The 23,180-nt window shown below is 42.8% G+C and overlaps 1 long non-coding RNA gene across 3 annotated transcripts in view; it reads left to right on the top strand.

The window, feature by feature from the left end:
- The window catches only part of LOC125406110 (uncharacterized), a 40,568-nt gene that overhangs the window by 8,675 nt on the left and 8,713 nt on the right, over positions 1-23,180 (top strand). Inside the window, exon 2 of one of the 3 annotated variants that reach the window (XR_014997200.2) lies at positions 18,834-18,984. The exons of 1 other annotated variant lie outside the window; for it this stretch is intronic. This is a non-coding gene — a long non-coding RNA (uncharacterized LOC125406110). Of the gene's footprint in view, positions 1-18,830; positions 18,985-23,180 lie in introns of all 3 variants that reach the window. One more of the 3 variants, XR_007233799.3, reaches the window with a different exon arrangement.

Genomic DNA, 23,180 nt, shown 5'->3' with positions numbered 1-23,180 from the left:
TCCCTCCAGTTAAATACCTCTTCATTAATTCCGTGAAACCCACCAGAGAATTCTCTGCTCCCAGGGGTCTAGCCTTTCACACTTCAGTTAAAACAGCACTTCCCAACAGATGAGTAAGTTTTATTCCCCCTTGCTGCTGGGGGTGGAGGTGAGGAAGGAGGAACTATTCCTCTGAACTGGTTTCTCACGTTGTCTTCCTCCATATTCATGAGCCAACCTCCGTGTCTCTGCAAGATGTTCTACAGAGGAGCACTCATCAAAATGTACCTTGCAAAAAAAAAAAAAAAAAAAAAAAAGCCTGAGCCTTCAACCTCTGAATCTCAGTGTCCCTATCTGTAGAATGGGATTAATAATTCATCCGCCATGGGGTTATAAAAATAATTGATACAATAGCAAAGATGAAAACATGTTTTAATAGAATCTTCAAGGCAGGGACAGAGTGAGCCACATGGTTCTCACTATGTAGCATTACCAATTGCAGCATGGTTCTGGCAGGTCTTTTAAACCTTTATTTTCATAGATTTCCCTGCTGGTAAGTGTAGATAGAAGAGTATCTAGTTCTTAATGGACGCATTAGTGCAGAGTATGTTGTCACCGGTTCAGCATGCCTTTGTCATGTTGCAGAGTTCTCTGTGTCCTCCGTAAAGAAACTCTCAGCATGCGCCATGACCCATATGGAAGGGCTGCAGTGTGTGGGAGAAAATGCAGGCCAGTGTAGGATCTGATCCACTTTCCTTGCAGACGCGCAGCAAAGGAAGGAAGCTCAGGTGAAGTCTAGGAATTAAGAAAAACTGGAGGATTGGACGGACTGGAAATACCCAGGGCACCAGCTGTAGCAGGGGGCGGTTTGTGCTATTTCCTGCCACAGCTTAGGGCCCTCCTGTGTCCTTCCAGCCCCTGTGGATCTCAGCCCCTGATCGCTGATCTCGATTCCTGAGAAGTATGATCACCCATCACCACAGAGGAATTAACAAGACTTTCACCTTTCCTAAAAGGCGTTTCGCATGTCCGGCAGAATGACTCTTCACAGAAGGTTGCTATGTGAGCTGGATGGTGAAATAGCTCAGAGAGCCACTGGGGGGTTCTGGTCAGACTAGGACTGTCAGGGATTTTAAGGACTGAAAAGATTTTGATATTCCCCATACTCTCTCATTCATAATAAGCCGTGTATAAGACAAGGAAACAAGCAGTTATCAAGTATGGTGGTACGCACCTACAATTCTAGCACTTGGAAGTTGGAAGAAGTAGCATCATAAGTTCAAGACCAGCCTGGGTCTTTTCTGAAACAAAACAAAAAAAAAACCATTAAAGAACAAACAAACAAACAAAAAACAAGACTAGCTATGATGAACTGCAATGAATCCATTTTGGGTCTCCTGACTTTGGCATGAGTCCCTCCCCTACCTTTAGTCTGGCATGTCAGTGTCTCCAATATGGCCTCAGTTGCCTAGAGGGCATCTAAGGAATGCCACCTAGCACCTTCTGCCATGGCATCTCTCCAGCTCTGGGAGAAGGTCCTTCAGCAACCCCTCAGCAGACTCTGCCACCAGACCTCATCTCTTCTTATACTGAGAGCTGCCAGGCTTCTGTCAAGACAGAGAAACCAGAATATGTTATGCACTGGGGAAACAAAGCAGAATGGGTTCTGTTGGATTCTGAACTGAGGCCTCAGGCACAGTATGAAGGTATTGACCCTGCCAGCCTTGATCCTCTTCCAGCAAAAGCTGAGAACTGTGCGGATGTGTGGACCCCAGGAATGAGAGGCCCGAATATGGGCTTCCATCCTGGCTGCTTCGCCTTCCAGACTCTCAGCGAACCTCATAAAAATGGGTATCGTGGGAGGGAGATGGCACAACAGGGCTTCAAAGTAAGCGTGTAACAGATGGGAGCTTAGGTTTATAAGGAAGCCCGTTCCTGGGACCTTCAGAGACACTCATGCCTTTCACCTACCCATATCTCTGCTTTCCCTATGGCAGATTCTGGGCTGGATCCTCACTACCACAGACTGCGCTGCACATGCCACTTGTCTACCTTTCTGTTATTATCTATTGTCACTAATCCTGTTAGTCAAGGTAGCCCGAAGAAACAGATCAATATGCCATATGATGAGAAATCAATTAAAGAAGTAGGTTTGCAGAATCATGGAGACCCAGAAGCTCTATGATCGGCAGCCACAAATGGGAGAATCAGAGAATACAATAAATCAGTTCCAGACAAGCCTGGGAACTGCAGGACCAGGAAGCCATGGTCCAGTCCCCATTAGAGAACAAAGGCCCGAGTGGGTACCCGAGAGGCCCTTCCATTTTCTATGTCTTGGTCCATAGTGATTGGGTTGTATTGGTACACAGTGAGGGAGATTCTTCCCCGTCAATAACCCAACACAGGGCCCAAGCAACCGGCCTGCTTAAACTCTAAGAAAGACAGCTCCGGCTGATCTGGGCTTCTGGAGACAAGATAACTTTCCTAGGTCAGGTAATTGAGGAAAAGAGATAAAGAAGCCCTGGAGGCTTGTAAGCAAGATTTTCTGATAGCCTCCACTCTGTGTAGAGAATTGCTTGAAAGGGAAACCCTCTAGTTTGGCTTGTAGGAGAGGGGGCATTTTTGCACCTGTAGCCTTTGAACAACTTAAAAAGATAGAAAGATCACAGAACTCAGAACATGTTTGCCAGCACTTAGATTTACTTAATCATAACTCCAGCCATGTTGGCTTCAATGACTCCACATAAGTGGATGCCAGAAGAGTCTCTAAGTCACAGGAATATGTCTAGTTCTCCCTCTGTCCCTCATGGCCGGGGGCTTTACAAATGACACTCCAGAGTGACCTGGAACTGGGAAGCCCTGTATTTGCAATGGCCTAACACTTCTGTTAATGTTCTACTGTTCCTGGCTTGAATTTCTTAATCTGTTTATTAAAGAGGCCTGAATTCTCACTTGGTGCTTTGCCTTGGAGGTGCTGTAGCTGGTTCTGGCCCCAGTTCCCAGCCCAGTGTTGGTTGTATAGTGAGCGGATGGTTACCTCTTACCGGAGGATCACTGTTTATCAATCATATATAACATATTTCTTGATTCTTCGTCAGCAGCACGTTGAAAGTATTCTTAGTACCAAGTTAGAAAAGTCTGCACAGAGGCAACATGACGTCTAAAAATTGTAGTGAAAAATTAGAAAGTGAATTTGATGCTAAGTGATACGCCGCCTCTCCAAACAGGAGCTGGTTACAAACGCTCCTCTGGCCTCATAGTGACAGCTTCTATTATGGAAAAGTCTCACAGGAGTAACAGGTCAGAAGTGTTGGGTACAGACTCCTGCCAAGGCAATGTGCTAAGGCTATTGAGGCTGCTACAACTTCACCCTGAGAAAATTAATATTCAGACCTCATTCAAATGAAGCTCTCAGGGGAAACTGCCCTGCGTATAACAATTGATTTTTCTGAGGAGTACAACCAGTTCCAGGATATTTACTCCACTTTGAAGTTTGGGGGCCCGGGGATGTATCTGAACTCTATTTAGGGAGAAAGCCGAAAAGCAGGGCAGCCTGCTGAACTGTCATCAGGGGGTAGATAATAAAATCATTAAAAAGAAATAAAGCAGAATCCAGCTGAAAGTACAACCCGAACCCCGAGAAGTGGAATCCTAAGACAGAGAACCCAGTAGGGTTGGATAGGACAATGATGCCATTTATTAAGCTCCCCTTCAGCCCAAAGATTCAGCTAGCAAGGACACTTTCAGAGTTGGCTAAACAAAGCATTCCTGTTTGAAAACAAGGCTGTGGCAGTGATGGTGTGATGGCAAGAATTCACAACGAAGGAAAATAGAAAACAAACAACAAACACACAAACAAAAGATGCCGCCATCTTTTCCCGGTATCCTTCCTAGCGTCTATCTGTAGGCCTTCACTGCTGACATGTCCCAGGATCCTTTCTGGGATCCAAGCAGCAGCTGTAAGCTTTCAGACAAGAGATGCGCTAAGGCTCACCAGCGACCACATCTGTAGCGACTACAGTATAAACACACCCAGGAATAGAAAGGGCCAGACGGGAAAGGAAAAAAGTCTAGCTTATAGTCGCTAATTAAAGAATTACTTTGGATTAAGATGTCCTCGCAGGATTTGCACCAACGATTGCAGCTATGGGAATGCTCGATTGCGCTGTCCTCACAGTCATTAGCTCCTAAAGTTGGAGGCTGCTCGCTCCAGCCCAGAGCCTAAGATACAATTCATCTTTTGGCAAAGCATGAACACTAGTAAGATAGATGAAATAAAGAATAACACGCATCCGTCAAAATATGGCATGTCCTGGAGTCCGGACACCGGCAGACCAAAGACGGCATTTTTTGTAACTTACATAAAAGTCTTTGAAAAGTCTTTGGGTAGCGCCCTTCCACGTGGCCATAAAGAATACAAATGGGATGTGACAAAAGACATTAGACAAAGAGGGTGAGAGAACAGGAAGCAGGCCAGACCAGGGCTGAGAACCTCTGAAGCCACAACTTGCCTGGGGTTTTCACTAGTTCAGCTGGAGGGAGGCAGTAAGTGCGAACACCAGAACTAGCAGTGTTTCATGTGTGGTTTGTCCATGGTACTTAGACGAATGCCCATACAAATGGCGTGTGGTTCTCATCCCGGCACGGACAACAGCACACAACTGAATATTAGACATTTGTGTCCTCATGTTTCTTGGCCACTCCCACCACAGGAAAATTTACCCTGGCCTGCTTCTTCCCCCAGCCCCACCTGTTCCTTGTGGCTGGCTGCGCCACCCACCCGAACCCTCTGCTCTTCTTGTGTGCATCTAACCCTCTCCTACCCCGAGTACCAAGGAGCTGCCAAACCCACTCCCAAATTCCACTGCCTTTAAAGCCCTGAGATGGGGCTCCCTTGTCCCTGTGCTGTCCATGAAGTCTGGAGGAAAGGCCACAGCAATCAATGGGAAACAAAGCCCGTGGGGCTTCTTTATTTTATTGTTTTTATTGAGCTATAATTTTTAACACTCTCCTTCCTTCCTCCCCTTTATCATTCCCCCCTCCCCTCCCCCCATGCTCTCAATTTATTCAGGAGACCTTGTCTTTTTCTCCTTCCTAAATGGAACCGTGTATGTCTCTCTTAGGGTCCTTTTTGTTGTGTAGGTTTGCTAGGGTTGTGGACTGGAGGCTGGTTATCCTTTGCTTTATGGCTAATAGTCTCTTATGAGTGAGTACATATTATATTTGTCTTTCTGGTCTGGGTTACCTCACTCAGGATCGTTTTTGTCCAGTCCCATCCATTTGCTTGAAAATGTCAAGATATCATTATTTTTTTTTTACTACTGAGTAGTATTCCATTGTGTAAATAAACCACATTTTCCTTATTTACTCTTAGGTTGAAAGGCATCTAGGTTGTTTCCAGGTTCTGGCTATGACAAACAATGCTGCTATAAACATAGTTGAGAAAATGTACTTGTGGGGTGAGTGTGCATCCTTTGGATATATACCTAAAAGTGGTATTGCTGGGTCTTGAGGTACATTGATTCCTAATTTTCTGAGAAACCGCCATACTGATTCCCGAAGTAGCTGTACAAGTTTGCACTCCCACCAGCGATGGAGGAGTGTTCCCCTTACCCCACATCCTCTCCAGCATAAGCCGTCATCAGTCTTTTTGATTTTAACCATTCTTACAGGTGTAAGATAGAATCTCAGAGTTGTTTTGATTTGCATTTCTCTGATGGCTAAGGAAGTTGAGCATTTCCTTAAGAGTCTTTCAACTATTTGAGATTCCTCTGTTGAGAGTTCTCTGTTTAGATCTGTATTCCATTTTTTCAATTGGATTATTTGATATTTTGATGTCCCATAGCCATAGAATTTTAACTATCATAAAGATATATAAAGGATTAGAAAATAATGGCCCTAATGCCAACTGTTTGAGATATAAAGAAAACATCAAAACTTGACAAGAGTTTTGCAAGGTTTTTGTAAAATAAACAAATAAATGATCCCCAATTCATTCTCTACTGTTATTGTCTATTGCTGAACACCCACCTCAAGGTAACTGTGATTTGACATGTTTTATAGGACTAAGAGGAATAGATCAAAACTCTACAAAGCAATAATATTAACAGGATTTTGTTATCAGAAAGGTCTCAGTTGAGCTGGCATTCTCATTCATTTGCATCAAGGCAATAAGATCATTCTGAATGCCCATGGTTCAAAACTGTCAATTTTGATTGACATACACCACATTTAAAAGTAACTGTTTTCTCACGACTTCTCCATGTCTATCTTTTCATCACTCAGTAACTCTCAACCTTCCTCATTCTATACCCTCAGGAGAGATCCTTCCAGGCAGAACCCTGAGTTACAGAGACCCCTCTAGCCAGCCTTTCAACAGTATGATTTTCCTAGATTATCTCTAGCTGTTAGAGGAGAAATAATTCTCTGTGGAAAATTCTAGCATCATCTATCCCATCCAAACTTTTCATTTATAATCTCCATAATTCTTGGAAATAGGCATACCAGGAAAAACCTCATTAGACACACAACAAAAGGGAAAGAAATGTTTGAAAGGTAGAATGGAAAGCAGATACAGACTTGGCTGTGACTCAGTTCTCGGAATTATCAAGAACCGTTGCTAAAACATGCATTCCAAAACATGTAAGAACCTGGATAAAAGGATGGAGATTGCTACCGGAAAACTAGAACCTATGAAGTTATCCAACTACAAAAGATGATAATGAAAACGAAGATTTAGCAACTGTTAACAGAGAAAACATATAGCAGAGGGCAATACAGGTGAACTGGAAGAAAACACAGTAGAAAAGGTATCAGTTGATATACAGAAGGATTTTAGAAGATTAAAATACAGAAAACAAAGGAGATACACAGAATACAATCAGAATGCAATTGAAAGGTATAATATAGTTGTGTTAAAATGGAAAGAAATGAGACAATGAGGCAGAAGAAATATCTGAGAAAATATTTACTAGAAATTCTCCAACATTCTTGAAAGATATCAAATTACAAACTTAGAAAGTCCATTAATGCCGGGCGGTGGTGGTGCACATGCCTTTAATCCCAGCATTTGGGAGGCAGAGGCAGGCAGATTTCTGTGAGTTCAAGGCCAGTCTGGTCTACAAGAGCTAGTTTCAGGACAGGCTTCAAAGCTACAGAGAAACTCTGTCTCAAAAACAAAAAAAAAAAACCCAAAAACAAAACCAAAAAAGTCCATTAATGTAGACTTTCTACAAACCAAAGAATGTAGAAAGGCAGGGGAAATGGTGCGGTTATTAAGAAAGCATCCTGCCCTTCCAGAGAACTGGAATCTGGTGCCTAGGACTCATATCTTGAGGCTCACAACAGTAACTCCAAATCCAGGGGACCTGATGTCCATCCTCTTCTGGCTTTTCTGCAGGTATGGGCACACACAAGGCACACACACACACACACGTACACACACATGCACACATAAATAAAACCCCCGCAATTCTTTTAAAAATTAGGAAAAGAAAACTGCTGGTAAATACATTGTAAGAAAAGTACAAGTAAAAGATGAGAAAGAGCACAGGAAGGAGAGACATATGCACAGACAGACAGACAGACAGAACCTTTGAAACAGCAGAAAAGAAAATGATGCTTATCATCAAAGAACTTAGTATATTTAGCAACATGTGTGTATGTGTGTGTGTATGCAGAAATAACATAAAATAGAGTTTAGTGATACATTTTACTATATTAAAAGAAATAACTGTTAATCTAAAAATTCTATATCTAGCCAAAATATTCTTGAAAATTTAAGATAAAGGAGGAGCAAGAAGGAGTTGGGGTGGGTGGGGAAGGGTATGATAAAAATGCATTTCTCTTTACGAAGAGTAAAACAAGCTACAATAATATGAAAATGATTAGGACAACAACCAAGAAGTTTAATCACTAGAATACACGTATCAAAAGATGTACAAAGATCTCCAGGCAGAGCAAAGGATTCCAGACGATGGCTGATAATTTAAGAAGGAGTGGAGATGACTCTGAATGGTATAGGACAGGTAAATAAATAATAAGTCTGAATGAACATGGTCTGAGAAAACGATCCACCCTAGTGTCTTGGGTGATTCAAATGGTATATTTAAAGTTAATGAGAAAATTACCACAGAAGGTAAATGGGATAAACAGGAACTGTGAGTTGGAAGATCTGTATGCTGTCCAGGAAGTGGGAAATGTGCTGATTAATTTTATTCTGAAATGGTTCAAGAACCCTTGTGATCGCTAGGGTGATGATTTAAAAAAAAAAGACCTCAAAGGAGCTAAAATAACAAGCAACTACAAAATAAGAAAGAACAAAATAGAAAAATAAAAATAATTCTTATAGAACAAGGCCATGACATGTGGTTAGCCTCTTCTGCAAGTGACAGATTCTCTTTTCTCCTCTCTACCATATTGTGACATATAAGAAGGTTCCCACTAGAGGCTGGATAAAAGAAGTGCTTGATCTTGGAATGTCTGTTCATGATTATAAGCTAAATAAACCACCTTGCTTTTAATTTTCAAAAAAAAATAATTCTTAAAGAACAATGATACAGATTAAATGAGAAAAATAGAAAAAAGACAAAGGAAGAAATCGAGGTAGGGAGAGACAGACACAGATTCTTTAAGGCAGCAAGGGGGAAATCTTAATAAAATTATATTAACAGTCACATTAAGTTATATGAGTCGTCACTCCAATTAACCGACCATGAATCTAGATAAAGATGCAATTAAATTCTTCCCACATTTTATTTATGAGGTCAAAAAATATCGATTGAAAATGAAGCAATGACAAGTTATTTTAAAAATATCAAATGAACTGGAGAGTACACTCATATCTAATTTAGCAAACTTCAGAGGAAAAAATATTAATGAGAAAGACATACATTTATATGTACTAATGTCAAGCAATGGAACACTTACTTACACATGCATGTGGAAACCTGATAGATCTAAAAGTTGAAGAAGACTCAACTCTGACAATAAAAGACAAACTAACACATCAACTGATAGGCCTATTAACTGTAGAGTGAACACTCTTATCAGGTTTACCTACAATAGCTATGAAACATGACTACACGTTGATTCTAATAGAATAGCCACACGTTTCCAACCATTGAAAATACATGTAGTAGCAGGTGGCGAGGAAGAATCCTCCTGACCTTGGCAGCAGAAGACTGGAACTTCACCCCTAGCCAAACACCTCATCCAGCTGTCTGTCACATAGCTGCTCTCTCAGCTGTCCTGTCCATTAACCTAACCCACTCTGATTACACATGGCCCCATGCTAACATGTACTTAGTTACCTGATAATTATTGCCATGCAGCTTTCCATTCATAATGTAAATGGCTTTCCCTTTGTTGTCCTGCTTGTGTTGCTCGCGAGCTTTTCCATGCAGATTGTTACACTACACAACTCTTTCAGCAGCACCAGAGTTGTGGGCACACAACAGGCTCTTAGCCACTGAGAACTCAAGTCATCTCATGCTCTGCTCTCTGCATGGTCTACGACTTGGTGCGATAACCCTACAATCCACCCAAGCGTTGAGTACCTTCTAAGTGGTCACCGAAAGCAAGGCACTAATACTGGGCACTCTGCAGGGGGCAAGGCTATATAGGTCTCACCTTATGTCCCCAAAGAACCAATAATTTCTTATAGATGACATGGGGACAACATTATCATTTTACATTCCCAAGAAATATGGGCGACTGCTGTGTAGGTGGCCGTTCCGTGAGTTCTGAGAGGCGAAAGCATTATTTCTGCCTTGGCTCATCAGGAAGGGCACTTTAAATCCATGGCATCTGAGATGGACCTTGTGGACTACAGCAGGACATTCTGGGTGGAGCAGAAACCTGGGGCACACTTTTTGACTTGGTGCATTGTTTCCTGAATAACTGGCCAAGTCGGTGTCTCCTGAGATAGACTGTCTTTTCTCTAACCAGAGAAAACTGCTTCTTCAGACTCTGCAACAGATGTTTTCCAAAGAACAAAATGGCAGGGCGGTTGCGAGTTAAATTATGGGGCTCTAGGTAAGCAATCTACGGCCAAGCTACAGCTCCAGTTCTGGGATTCTAGGTCTACCAGAGAATCACTGCTGCTAGAAGCTCTTACTTTCCATGTATCGAAAAGGCCCTCTGCCAACTCAAGGGGAGAAGCCTCTGTAATGTGTCTACTTTGGTGCCTTTTTCTTCTTTAAAAAAAAAATCACATCTTTTACTTCCTTTTCCAAATTGAATAAAGCAGTTACACTGTGAGTTTAAAGATATTTGAAAGAGAAAAGGGGGAAAGCTAAGCCACCTGAGTTGCCTTTAAGATTCATTTCAGCAGAGATGGAAGGACCCAGAACTGCTTGGGGTTGGAATAAACGCGGCGTAACACAACAGGGAAAGAGGTGCGCTGATGAACCAAGTGTGAAAGTGGCGACAGGACTCATAGCATAAGCAATGGCAGCTGACACAGGCATGGCAGCAAGGCAGATTCTCAGGCCCCTCTCGGACCTACTGAATCAGAGACTCTGGCAAGAACCCAGCCTCCTCCAGATGGTTCTGATCGATGGTAACATCTGGGGACTGGTGCAATGAGGAGCAGCGAAGACAGGCAGCCTGGAGGCTTCACACCCATGCGAAGGGCAGACGTCTCGAAGCGCATTTGATTTTGGCCTTGTAAGATATGGAAACCATGCTGTCGGAGGTTCCAGTTTTATATAAACAGGCTGCAAACACAAATGTCTATGTGACATCTTCTGATTTTGGAGACTTGGCCAGCGTAAACATAAATTAACAAAAACATAAAACAAACAAGAGACAGAAATCCCTCGTTCCTAAACAGAATCATGGCTAGCATTTTACCACGCTCTGTTAACTCCTCAATCTCCGGAGCACTGATGGCAATGTCTAGAAGAGTGACAGGTTAGACTTGGAAAATGTTAGTTCAGATCCAAGTGCCTTGTAGTGTCTAGGTGACTCTAAAGCATAATATTTTAGCTTGAATTTCCTCCAGTGTAACATGATAACGGTACCTGTTTCATGGACCCTGTGAGAGGAAGGCAAGTGCCACATTCAAACACTCGCTGCAGGATCCTGGCACATAGCAAGTGGTCTTTTAGCATTGCCCAGCTCAAGCCTAGGATATCCTGGGCCTTGTGGGAAAAGAATCCAAGTCAGAGAAGTAGGGAACTGATTGCCTTCTCCAGGCTGAGTTAAATGGTTCTACACATAAAAGTCCAGACATTGTGACTGCCTCATGCAGACACTAGAACATTCTAGTACTAGGCAGGCAATTATTTTGATGCCTAGCCTACTAATAGAGGTATACCATGATCTCCAGTGCCATTCTGGCCAATCTGCTCATCTATGGACAGAACCCATTCTGAAGTAGGAGTGAAGGACCTGGTAAGTCTTACATTCCTGGGACCAGAAACACACAAGTTCTGTTCAAAGTATAAATGGAGGTGCAGACAGGTTACCTGAGGCAGTGGCTCAGACCATTCATGGGCCAGTATGTGGGCAAGTGGAGAGAAGAAGCAGACCAAAGATAAGAAAGTGACGCAACCCGGGAAGTCAGCTGATATCCAGGGCTCACAGGAGGCAGAGCAGATGGCAAGTCTGTGGGTAGCTAAGATAAAGTCCAGGCCCCGCCTCTGGAGGGACTGAGGTGCCCGATAGACTTCCCATCTTAATCTGGACAAGCTCAGCTCCTAAGCAGGAATGAGTCCGAAGATGGAAGGAATTAGAGGCTCCCACAGTGAGTGTTGGGGTCTTGCTAGATCCTTGCAGTGTAGACAGAGAGGTCACCTAGCTACACTGTCTGCTTTGGCCAGCAGAGAGGACACATTTAATGGAAAGAAAAAGGAAGAACAAGACTAAAGCATTTACCTTGTCTAAAATAGCAGATTTCAACATCAGGACCACAACTCCACACTCGTATAGCCACAACAGACATCACTAATGGATTAAACAATCTTCTCTTGAGTCCAACAAGTCATTAGAATCTTTTCACAATACTGCGGCCCTCCACACTCATTCCCAGGGTTGCAAGCTGACACAGAAAGCCCTTGGTCCAGCTGTCAATTACAGGAGGGCAATAATGAGGTCAACACGAAGGGCATAGCCGAAATACCATGTGAAAATAATCATCAGACGTCAAGCCTTACATTTTGGGTGGAAGAAAAATAGAAGAAGCATGAAGAAACTAAGGTCTCGGTGAGATGCTCAGTGGGAGGACATCGGAGAATATTTCTATTTTGCTCTCTTGATGGCGTATCTCCAACTCCAGTCTCTCTCTTAGCCACCCTGCCCCTCTCCCACTGTGCATAACTCACTGTTAAACGTATATTTACATTTTTCCACTTCTGATGATGTATTGTAATAGCTTGCTATTTTTTTTCTACAAATCAGTGAATCATTTGAAAGCAAAGTGTTCTTGACCATTAGCATAATGTCACTAAGAAAGGCACCTCTCCTCAAAACATAAAGTCTAACAAATAGCCACCATTTAAGGAATTCAGGGAAACAAGCTGGTTCATGGAGAAAAGATGGGCAAGTGACTGTTTGAGTTCCTGGTGGAGCATAAAGGAGGAGGTGTGAGCCTGCACTTCACCGCGCTGGCACACCCCACACAGGAGTAGCTCATGAATACGGTGTCGGTGTGTGATGCTCTGAGAAGATACAAAGAATGTGTTGGAGACTCTGTCCTTGAGAAGTTCAGAAGATAATGGAGGCGTGGACGCCCACGCATGACTAATAATGGCATGGATAACCCAAACCAACCAGGCAGAAACCACACACATACATTCAGGGAAAGGGTGAGCGGCTATTGAAATGGAACAAGTCACGGAAGCCGAAGGTGGAACTCAAAGATGCCTGACTGTGAATGAGACACTGGGACCAGAATGAAACTGGAATCGGTCCATGCACCGTCCTTAGCCTGTGAGGGCAAAAGTGATTACCTGGGCATCATCAGATGACATTTACTGACTAAGTTCATATGCTTAATATGCTAGGCATTTTTTGGGGTAGTCAAAAACTCCATTCTTGAGCTCAAGAGGCTGGTGGACTAGAAACTAACCAAGTAATTATGAAACAGTGGAACGAGTATGCATGCCTGTAGCAGGGTCTAATTCAGTTTGAGAGGGACAGGTAGGACCCTAGAGAAGATGAAACTGAAACTATACGTGTACAGAAATGGATTAATGTATCTGTCATTGTCCACTCACGTACCAAGTTTCCCAGGCTTCTTAGCGCCCAGCAGAAACAGAGCCCTGTGCAGGTGTGCAGCATAGTTCTGTGTTTATTCTTTAGTGAAGTTCCTCAGGCTTGATGGAAAGAGCCCCCCCCACACACACAGAGAAAGAGAGAGAGAGCGACAGAGACAGAGACAGAGAGACAGAAAGAAACAGAGAGAGGCAGAGAGAGAGAGAGAGAACTACAAAGTAGCCAAACTATTATAATTCTCATACGCTGCAAGCTTTCAGAATAGCTGAAACACAGTCCACATCTTTCAGGTCAATCACTCAAAAGGCTCCGGGTATACTAATATTTCTCAAAGCAGTAAAACAAAAGGGAAATTGTTCTCAATTCATAAGGATCAAGGGGTTTGTGTGTTAACTTTCACTAATTTACTTAATCATTGTTCTGTCTTCCAGCTTTTTCAAATTTAAGTTTTGTAACATTATTTTAAATTTTGGTTTAGAAAAGTCCAAAAAATAAAAAACTTACCTTACTTCATTTTTAGTTCATTGGCAATAAATAGTACATGCCTACAGTCTCAACACTTGGGAGGTAGAAGCAGGGCAAATATTAATTTGAGGCCAGCTTGGGCTACATAGCAAGTCTTGGTCTCCTTAGGCCACCTCCAAGACTATACCAATGTTCTTGCACACATGTGTGTGCACGTATATACACTCACAATGTGGTGACTGATCTTTAGAACCATTTTATACTTCAAGACTTAATCGCTCTACCCATGAAACAACTTCCCACTTCTGCCTTAACCCTTGGCAATTATGATTCTACTTTCCATTTCTTTGAATATGACACTTTCCTTTAAACATAGGACGTGTCCCTTTGGAACCAGTTTATCTCATTTAGCACGTTTTCAAGGTTTGTCCATGTAGTCCGTGCTCGACTTTAAAGTTGAGAATATTCTATTGAATGTGTATTTTACATCTTGTTTGTTTACTTATTTGTTGATGGAAACCAATTGTTTCTATCTCGTGACTATTGTGACTAACACTGCTAGGACCAGGGGGAATAGAACTATGTCCTCAAGACTCCACTTTCAATTATTTGGGATATGTACCCAGAAGTAGAATTGATGAGCCATTGCATAGGACTCCCATAGTGTTTCTCCCTTTTCATTTAGCTGCTCCCTTCCTTTAAGGGAAGAAATCTATAATCTCCATTGTTTAAAGGACAGAGCAGACACATAAGACTACAGAAAGCCCCTTACCTTTACCTCCTGGCCATATAAGGGCCAACCCTTCTACCTTAGGGAGAAGGAGGTCACTGTCCCCTTATGGCTTCTACCATATGGCAAGTGAGCAACAACCTTGCAGAGAGAGTAACTCATACTCTGGAACTGCTGAGGCACAGGTATGGCATTCATTGGCCCACACAGCAGCACTTCACTTGCTGGACTGTCAGTCAATCTTGGGTTGTGGTTGAGAGTTCCTCCATATGCCTGGGCACTTTGCTCCATTCAGAATCTCTTTTGGCTGATGAGTCACCTTTAGCCTAAGCCTCAATTCCCAGGAGAATCCTAAGTCCACCAGGTTCCTTTGGACATCCCTTTTGGTGACACTCCATGACTGATCCCTACTTCTTCCTTCTCGTGGCTGACAGACTCAGGACACGCCAATGGTGTCCCCAAAGGGAAGGTCCGCTTTGACTTAGATAGAGAACAGAAGTCGGTGGGTTTCTCCTGGGGAAATGGTAGTTAGCACCACTATTAAGAAGAATGAAGCATTCACCTGGAGGTAAGTGAACTAGAAGTTATGGAGACAACTTTTATGCAATAAATACCACCATACTGAGACATTCGTTGGGACTGAACATGTTTTAAGAGAGGGACAAAATAAGGAACTGAATGTAAGTACTTAATGTGACAACTTTAGTTGCACACAAGAGGTTTTTCCTGCACAGCCCAGAGCTTGGAATCTTTTGGAAACCAAATATTTTCCAACATAATCTGATAAAGGCAAGAGGAAGGTGCATGCTTTGATGTTCTGCCTAATCTACAGAAAATCTCGCAGTGACCATGCTGTAAAACACTCTGCTTCCAGGGGTAGTACACTGTCCTGTTAAGCCAGGCCTGATGCTTTCCAAGACAGCTGTTGTTGAGCCAACATCCCCAAGCTATGTGAGAAACTATTACATCTTTTACAACTTTTTAGTATCTTCAGCAGAAAAAAACTAAAATGGACAACTCAATGCTGACAATGGCTCTGAGGATTCTGTCCTCTATGTCTTATGGTGACTGAAAATGTCACAGAATGAGGTTATAAATTATATTATATAATAATATATATTATATTATATATGATTATATTGTATGTTATAATTTATAACCTCATTCTATGACATTTTATATTATATTTATAATCATATTTATATTATATGATTATATTATGTATAATTAACTTATATAATATAATATATAACTTCATTCTATGAATACATATATTTATAGAATTTCTGCTTTAGGACGGTCCAAGTTCAAGGGAAAGATCTCACCCTGGGGAAACGTATCTGCCAGTCTTCAGTAGGAGTTCCCAAGAGTCTGATAGATCAGGCATCTTCTCCTATAAACTGTAGTTTCCACTTTTGAAGATGCTTAAAGACGGGCATTTTATTTCATGTAACCCAGCTCCTAAAATGTACCAAAGACAGTAATCTGCTTGGGCACTGTGGGAAAAGCTACTGCGCTGGCGTTTCCAAGAAAACACACACCAGGCTGCAGCTGGGGGCCTCCTGAGTGGAGGTCAGCACACATTTCATGTGGCTTTCTCCTCTCTTGCTGCCTCCACATTGGGACCTTTGCCCGCCAAGTCTGCTGAGGTCAGTTGTGTGACTCCATCTTGCTCAGACATTCTGAAACTCCATATCCTTATTTGTGTGTGTGTGTGTGGGGGAGTACAAATAGAAGGAGGACGTCAAATCTCCTTTTAAACTTTTCTGATTCTGCTAGAGAAGAAGCTGTGAGCTCTACCTAGTAGAGGGGGACTAGTGAAAGGATGGGAAGGTTTTGCTGTTGTTGCTGTTATTCTTTTTCTATTCCTTCCTTGCACATGCCTTCTAGACAAGCAAAGGTAAGATCTCAAGCGAAAACAGACATGATGTAGCTTTAAGACGCTGGGGTCACTAGGTCCCGTAACATCTTCTTGTTAGTTCCTGTAGCCCAGCCCAGTTGGATGGCTTTTCCTTTTGTTTTATTTGCCTCTTAGAAATGGTTGACTCGACTTTAACCTTGCCTCTCTGTCCCTCTCATTTCTTAATTCAGACTCTCTGCACCACGGCCGTATAGAGCAACATAGCTTGCTTAGCTTGCACTGCAGTGAGTGCTTCGGGACCGGGTGTGTGTGAGCACACGGCCACCTTCATCCTGGTCTCTGTAGCTGTGTGTGGTCTGCTGTGGGGTCAGTCTCCATGTCCTGGGGTGTTTTATGACACCCGAAGGGCCAGCGTCCTGAGTGCAGCCAATGTATTTTGGTGAATTATGAATTATTCAAGCTATTTATACGTCAGATGGGGAGGGGGAGCAAGAGAGCCAGCTAAGGGCATTTGCAAACGCACATACCCTTCCTTTCCCAGTGAATCATAACCAACACAGCATTTATTGTAAATGTCTGTTTTCTTCATAGAAAAAAAAAATACCCCCTCAACTCGGTTTTTCTCTCGTCTTTTCCTCTTGCACTTCTTCTTTTCAGATTAGACCCGACTCTCATTTCCATGCTACTAATTATTTGAATGATCCTAAACCCTCGGTTTCCTGGTTTTATCTGTGTTAAAGAACAATTCTCCTTTCCCCAAATATGCCCACATCCTTGCGTCTAGGAATCTGAGTTAGGTCTTACAGGGCAAAGTGGAACGGAAGTGGCAGGGACTGAGGGTTTGAACTGGCTGTTGCGGAGACAGGAGATTGCCCTACATTACCCACATGCGCCAGTGGCATGCATGCCATCATCCAAGTCCTTACAAATGGAAGAGGACTACAGACCAGGTCAGAGTGACGCGACCGGATAAAAGCTCAGCCCAGCTTTGCTCAGCTAGAAGATGAAGGGAGGAGACAACGAACCAAGGACCATGAGTAGCTTCCAGAAGCTGGAGAAGGAAAGAAAATTATCTTTCTGATGACTTCCAGAAAGGAACACAACCCTTCTCATGCCTTCAGGTTTACACACTGGACCTGGGGCCTAACTTCTACAGGATTGTGAGATCTTTAATGCAGCCAAAAATCTCTAACTTTGGAGTGGTTTGTGACAACAGTCATAGAAGGGCAACAAGCTTAAGAGCCAGTTATTAAAATAATAGTTTTTTTTTAAATAAAAAGTACCCAGGTAATGGAAGCAGCATAGATTCCAGGGTACTTCTCCAGTACTCGTATTACAGCCCCACTACCTTCCGCTCTCAGAGTCTCAAGAGCTGGTCCACTGGTGACTGCCACCAATCACTCTGCGAGTGGGCCTGCCAGCAGCCACTCCGCCAGAGCCAGTCGACAGCAGGAGAAATCACAATGCTTTCAAATCCATTTGGTCAGGGCTGAATGACTGCCAGCTTTCTGAAGGGATTTTCATTTTTAAATTAAAGTGATAGATCTACCTGTCTGTATCTTTATGACTGTGGGAGCGAGAGTCTGGTCCAAGAGCCAACTTTGCTTTCCCTGTGCATCCATTCCTGTTTAATTTGTGCATTAGAAGAGCAAACTACGTGCATCTCAGCTCCAAGGCTCTATAAACTTTTTTTTTTAAGTCTGCAAGCTTTTAAGATTGGGAAAGACAGTAGCTCACTGCATGGACACATTCAGCAAAGAGATGGTATTTCCAGCAGGGTGGAGAATAGATCCTCCGGTCTCTGGGAACCTTCTTTCTTGGCGTTTTGCCTAACCACCAGGCTCTCCACCCATCCCCTTCTTTTGCAGTTACCCCAATATTCCAAGAAATTGCTCAATTCGAAGGACTTTCAAAACTTTAAGTCAAACTCCGGTTCCATGTAACTTAGGTATAATCCACCAAAGGACAAAGTTCTCAGAAGAATAACTCGTCTCTCTGGAGTTATGCAAAAAAGATGTTAATGAGACATTTATAATTGAGGCCACACAGGCATAAAAGTCAGAAAAGCTTGGTTTATGGCCTGTACAGCTGTTGGAAGGTACCTGCCTCTCTCGGGATGTTTGGGGATTATCGTAGAGGCAGTTAACCTTAAAACTAGGCTGGCTTTTACTCGGGCTCCTCTGATCCGGGTCACACCCTACCGTTTACATCTGTTGTCATTGGCAAAGACAACAAGATGAGGAAGAGGAGCATCTTGACTGTGCAGTCAAATGGTTGCAGCTTTCGCCTCACTGGTGGGCAGCAGAAGTCAAGGGAGCTGAGGCTGGCGATGGGTTGGATAGCAAGGGAAGGCTGCAGGTTGATCCTTGTGGGATTTTTTTTTTTTTTTTGGTCTTTTAGGTAGGTCAAATATTTCAGTACCCTTTATGCTATTAATCTATGTAGAAGCGTGTTCATGCAAGATCAGCATTTCAGAGAAGGGTGTGATTTTCAGATATTATGTCTCTCTCTTTTCACCATTAAGAAGCAGCAAGGTAAAAAAAAAAATCTGTGTCTGGTACTTTTTCCCACCCCCAGCAGCCTATCCAGAGGGCCGTACATATCACAAGGAACTACTCACTGCTCTTCCCTGTCTGTAAAAATGCTGTTTACTCACTGAGTTCCACGTCTGAGACCCACAGAGGAGGTGGGACAGAGCCAGTTGGATGAGCCAGAGAAGGAGCCGGCAAAGGTGAGGAAAGATCTTGAAAACGAGCCAGACCTGGAAGGAATACGGGAATGGCTTACAACTACACAGGAAAGAGAAGGGCTTTTGTGAAGAGGGCCGGCTTACAAGCCAGAGAGAGAAGGCAGAACACATGCTCTTCCCCAGGCCCTTCTAGGACCCAGCCCTTGAGAAAGGACTTGTTAATAGGAGGCTAGAGACACTGAGACACAATGATTACGGAGGCTGAGTCCAATTCCTTTTCCAGACAATCCCTACCCATTTTACAAGGAGTTTCCCATCTATTCTGTCATTCTGTAACTCAAAGTAGACATATGGAATGAATGGGGACCTCTTGGCGACCCTTTCAACAAATCAGTCAGAGCTTGAATTCTGTACAAAGGTCAATACACATCACACACAGGGCAGGAAGATGTTTTTTATGAACACAGCATGCTAGAATATTTTACTGTCTTCATTTAGGGACAATGAAAACCCTGCAAGCTAAAAAGCTTTCAAAACACAGAAACAAAATAAAATCTATTTTGGAGTTGGAGTCTTTGGGCAGAGGATTGTCTTTCCTTCAGTCTGAATTTGACCTTGTAAAGCAGACATAAAACCTACAATACAGCTTCAAGTTTGGAGCAGTTGTCCACAGATCTTTCTCGATATAGTGACCCACCCCCATGTTAAATTATTTGCTTGACTAAGAACGGGTAATAGTCAAGGCAATTTCTCAGATAAAATTTCCTCTTTACCAAGATAAATGACAAAATTCAAGAGTCAGAAAATGATGTTGTTCATTTTAGTGCTGGAGGGAGGGTGGAGGGGCTAATTCTGAGATGGGATAAGGTTACTAAAACATGGAAGTGCTCAGAAAACGGTTGTGTTCATTATAAGTAATACCCCCCTCCCCTTTTAGAAGCTGCACTTATCATCAAGGCTTCAGAATCAGATCAGTACTCACTGGTTATATCCCTATTGTATGTCTTCAAAGACTACCTGATGTCACAGATGTTACCCCAAAACTCAGCCTGAACAACAGCTGGAGCTGGGGTGGCAAAAAGACCCGCCCCCTCTTCTCCACTTTCTCGGCTCCAGCGTTGCAACATTACCCAGACTTGCTTCCCTACCCTGAAAACTGGAATGCATTGGCCCTCTGCATCCAAAACAAACACGAGTCTAGCTTCCCAGCACTTCCCGTCTTCACCAGGTTCATTCCAGGAGCTTGACTTTGAACAAGATGAAACATGCGCGTAGCTGAAATCAAACTGGGTACTACGGAAATGTTGAAAGAGGGCACTAAGTCTCAGGTCTTCCGGACAGTCCAGATTCATCCCACAGCAAATGTTCCTTACACTGCTGCTCTTCCGGTAAGCGGAAAGGAAGAAATAAGTCATCGCATGCCTATATAAACTGTCTCAAACCAAGGAGCCAAGAGGTAGAAGAGATGATATGGAATGCAAATTTTTTAAAAATTGATTGATTCGGTAGGTGGATGAGTCTGTTAACTTTTATTTTTTTAAAAGATATATGCTTCTTTTTATTTTTAGTATTACCTGGTTGAATCTATTAGTTATTGGATTAACATTGTTTCTCCTAAGATAAATCTAAGATATAATTAGGATCAGAATCAAGTTTTCTGCCAGAATGATCTGTTCGCTAAGATTCCTGGGAACATCCAACTGCAATGCACAAGAACCCACTGTAGTCCCACAAGCCTTGTCTGCCCTGTGTACCCTCAAGTTCTCTCTGCACTGCGTACCCCAAATCCTCTCTGCACTGTGTACCCACAAGCCTTCTCTCTACTGCATACCCACAAGGCCTCTCTACTGGTACCCACAAGGCCTCTCTGCACCGTGTACCCACAAGGCCTCTCTGCACCGTGTACCCACAAGGCCTCTCTGCACCGTGTACCCACAAGCCCTCTCTGCACTATGTACCCACAAGCCCTTTCTGTCATCTTCAAGGATAGAATAAATTTGAAAGAGAGAAAAACCATGCTGTGTGCATTTGTGAAATTATGAGGACCTTTAGAGTTTGATTGTTGAAACTTTTGCAAGATGATCGATGCCCGATCTCAGTTCAAAATGCACAAAGATGTATTTGGTGGAGACACTCAGAGAGCCACTGACTCTAGCCTCTTCATACTATAAATGGAGAAGTTGTCTAGGGGGACATCTCAGTTTTTCCAGCATTTTCCTGAGGGCTGGATTTAGTTTTGCTTCCTACAGCAGGGTTTCAATGACTCAAGAAGTCTGCAAACAGATGTGCCCGTATAGGAGACCCATGAACTGAGTGTATAGTGCCTGAGCGTGTGGGTTAGGTGGTTCCTGCTGAATTCAGTCCAGAGGTCACACAAAGGACAATCTTTTGGCATCGATTGCTGCAGGAAAGTGACAGCTGCAGAATTAGAATTCACTACTCCCTCAGGGCTATTTTTAAGGGCCCCATAAAGAATGGCCCATAACTTAGGAAAAAAGCTACCTGTGAAATGTTCCTATTTTAAGATGTTGCCAGACATTTGGTGTTAGTCTATCCTTGATCTACAAGCTCTTGGTTCTGTATAAATGCCCTAATCAAAATTTTTGGTTCAGTGACATGGGAGCTACCATCTTTTTCTTCCTAGCGTCATATATGTCCTTCCTGTGTACCCAAGGGTTCAGACACTATTGTTAGGAGTGAAACTGTCATCAAGAGAGACCATGCACTGAGTTAATAGGAAGCTCCTGAATAGCAAGGAGAGGAGGGGTATGAGGCCCACTTGGATTTCCTGCTGGGTTCTAGACAATCAGCCTCACAGACAATTATGGAGAAAGCTAGAAAGGCCAAGAATTAGCTAGGAATGAATGCTGAGCCTAACACATTTCATCAGCAAACCGTTAGAATTAGAAGAGTATGCATACCAAATGGACTAAGGAAACACAGCTACAGGATTGTGACATTGCAGAAGGCTGGGAGGGAGTGGAGCCTGAGAAGATGAACTCAGGGTAGACTTGTGAGGACAGCTCAGGTCTGGCTATGGAGAACTTGATCTTGTGGGGCATTTTGGTTGTTTTTTTTAATTTTTTGTTTATTTTTACTTTTTTCTTACTTCTTTCTTTCTTTCTTTCTTTCTTTTTTCTTTTTTTTAAGAGAAACTTCTGTTGCTGGAGATAAAAGGGAGAGAAAACCTAAGCTTATATCCACTAAAATTTCAAAAAGCATTTGGTCACACATTAAAGTTGCTTGCCCTAGGTAAGAGATCATGGTTGGGGTAAAATACCTTAATGTAAAGACAAAATACTTCCCAAACAGGAACCGGAACAGGGTAATAGCGCGGACTATCTTTCAGGTGAAATGGGGTTGCTTTGGCCCTTTTTCTTTTATAAAATTATATGAGGAAACAAAGGCTTTGGTTGTTTTTATGTTTCCTGGGGTTTGTTGTTGTTGTTACTGCTGTTGTCTTTGTTTTGTAAGAAAACACGAAACTGAAGCAGTCTATCAAAGGTCTCACGGAGGAAAGTTTGATGCTTTCTCCTTTCCAATTCTTCCACTGATAGCTAGCCATGGGGTACTTTTGCTGTGCCAACATTGTAGGAACTTAGATTATGGGTGACTCCAACAGACACCCCCTCCTCCCCCGCGTCCCCCTTGGCATGGGAGTGGATGTGACATAGCTCTGTCAATCGTGTTGTTTAATTACAGCATAAGAACCTAGATCAAAATATAACTCAGTTACTGGAATTCTGCTACATCCCATCTTCGAGTGCTTGTCACAAACATCACCTTCACCACCAGAAGCCATATGGCAAGGCTTCCTGATGTCTTTTGTTTCCAAGTTAGGATTAAAGCCATGTAGTATTCAGTCCTGATGTAAGTGTGCCCATACATTGTTGACAGAGTGAAACATAAAGGCCCCTGAAAACAAAAATCATGACATTTCTTTTGGTTCCTTCATCTCTGAGTCATAAGTTACAGGAGACCACAGAGACAGTCACAGCAGCACCTCAGAAGTGGGTGATAGGTTGTCACTGATGAGATGATAAACAAGTCTCTTTTCATGGCAGCTAGAAGCAGGCAGCATGGATGGGAATGAAGGTTGCCCAGTGCCAGAAGAGGGGTACAAGGAAATAAATAGAGTTTTATATTTTTTTTAAATCTATAGATTCAAAACGTAGCAAAGATTCTCATGGACCTGTGGAGGGTTTGGGGATGCAGGTTTCTTAAAGAGACAGTGAAGA

The sequence above is a fragment of the Myodes glareolus genome, chromosome 15, assembly GCF_982192425.1.
Source record: "Myodes glareolus chromosome 15, mMyoGla1.1, whole genome shotgun sequence".
Classification (NCBI taxonomy): domain Eukaryota; kingdom Metazoa; phylum Chordata; class Mammalia; order Rodentia; family Cricetidae; genus Myodes; species Myodes glareolus.
This window is presented reverse-complemented; position numbering and strand designations above follow the sequence as displayed.